The following is a 2,242-nucleotide window of genomic DNA, read 5'->3' as shown; positions in this document are numbered from 1 at the left end:
GTTTCCATACGTTTTTCTCCGAACCCAATACTAACTTAATCTTCGGAGGTGGACCACCGACCATCCGGCAGTCCGTTCGTTTTGTAGGTACAGGCGATCTTGTGAATCCAGTCTTGAGCTGTAACTCTCCCAAGGGACACAAAAAACCCCAAAACATTTGGCGTCGTCTGTGGGGAGAGTACCTCTAAGATGGCTTCTCAAGAACATCTTGTGCCGCCTCCAGAGCCCACTCGGCCTCTGGAAGAAGTACATGTCCAAACGGACCATGATTCAGGTGACGACGCTGATGTCGAAACCTATATAGCCCCTAATGGGTTACTCATCTCTAAGCGCCTCCGCCAGAAAGACAGGCGAGAGCGCAATGGTAACCAGGCGGGTGCTAATAGGCCCCCTGGATCCAGTAAGTCCACAGGGCATGCGACTGATGCCTCCTAGGTGGCAGGATCAGCCCCAGTCACTCGTGATGAGCTCATGAAATTCTTGAGTAGCCTCAGGGGTGAAATTAAAGGACTAATAAACAAGCGGACGCCTGCCCCTAGAAAGGAGCAGACGGCCACAAAGCTTGCCAAGTCTGTGCAGCAGAAGTCGGTCCTAGACTGACAGCCCACTCCTCATCCGGAGAAGGCTGGGTCTCGGCCTCAATTCGATCTATCAAGACTCCGTTTCCCTCAAACTTGGAACAGGAAAGCCATTCGGCATGTTCAGCCGGATGGTAGTAAACAGAAATTTCCTGATGCTCGTTAGTACATCGACCAGCTAAGGAATCAGCAGCTGTCGGAGTCGGCTTCAACGTCGACTTACCATGACAGCTTCCAGAACACCTCGGTGAGGAATTCTCCTTCCGGGCCGAGGACTCCTTCAAGCTGCCCCTTCGTACAGTCGGGGCCTCACATAATCAATTCGACACAGTTTGTGGCACAACCATCATACAGACCGCCTGCTTTACCTTACATCCTGCCTGCCTTCTACGGAGGACAGGCGACATACAATTACCAGCCTTTGGGCTGGCATTTTCAGCTACAAAATCTTGGGGAGCAGCCCTCTGCGTTCTCCAGGGAAAGAGCTGAGGTCGAGTAGCCGACCAAGGTTAAAAATGTCATGTTTGAAACCTATGATGGTACTTCCAACCCTGAAGACCACCTCTTGGCATACACCCACCTCATGTACTTACAGGGGTTGGATGATGGCGCCTGGTGTCGATGCTTCCCAGCTACCCTAAAGGGCATAGCCCAGTAGTGGTTTGGCAACCTGCCGGCTGGTTGCATAAACAGCTTCAAGACGCTTGCGTTCTTGTTTGCTTCCAACTTCTCTATGAACATCCCTGCAAAGAAAACGAGCCTTGACTTAGGCCATGTGCAGCAGGGAGATAGAGTAGGGCTGCGCTCATAAGTCAGGCGGTTCAATCTGGTGAGAATCCAGATACAAGGACTGTCTGACGAAGTGGCTTTCACAGACTTTTTCAAAGGTCTGAAGGACAGGTCGACTTTAAAGTTCGAACTCGTCCGAAAGAAAATCTTCACCCTCAAAGGAGCTCTGATGGAGGCGGACGCTTATATACAGGCGACCGAGCTCTGCTCCTCCAATAAGCAGTCGGACACTAAGAAGTCTGACCGACAGAAGGAGAGTCGGCCTTGTTTAGGGTATTTTTACCCTAGACACGTGGACCAATGAGAGGTCACCACGTGTCGAGCTCAGGATGGCCCATGTGGCTCAACATCCTCTTGACACTTGGCACCCTCAGATATGTTTCTGAAATGGCGGCTTTCAAAGGCCCAAAGTCCTAGGAGCGCCGTAAAACGGCGCAACCCACTAAAATTTAGGTTAAGTGACCTAGGAAGGGGCACATTTTCCTACGACCCTATAAATAGGGAGATATTTCCCCATTTCGGGGACACATTCAATCATTTATTACACCCTTATTCTCTTACATCAGAGAAAGACCTGAGCTTGGAATCCGAGCAGATACCCACCTAAATTTCCGTTCTTTATTTCGTTTCAAGTTACTAACTTGATCGTCGGAGGCGGAGCTCCAACCACCCGGAGTCTCCGTTATTTTGCAGGTACAGCTCAGCCGGATCAGACTTCGTGACGTAACTCTCCCAAGGGACAAAAACACCCAAAACATTTGGCGCCGTCTGTGGGGAGAGTACCTCGAAGATGGTTCAAGAGTCTGTACCACCCCCCAACCGTTTGGGCGATGACCCAGAAGTTTTTACAGACCATGAGGAGGATGAAGATCCTC

This window comes from Chenopodium album, chromosome 6, assembly GCF_948465745.1.
Source record: "Chenopodium album chromosome 6, dcCheAlbu1.1, whole genome shotgun sequence".
Lineage (NCBI taxonomy): Eukaryota > Viridiplantae > Streptophyta > Magnoliopsida > Caryophyllales > Amaranthaceae > Chenopodium > Chenopodium album.
The sequence above is the reverse complement of the archived record's forward strand: the minus strand, read 5'-3'. Positions refer to the sequence as shown.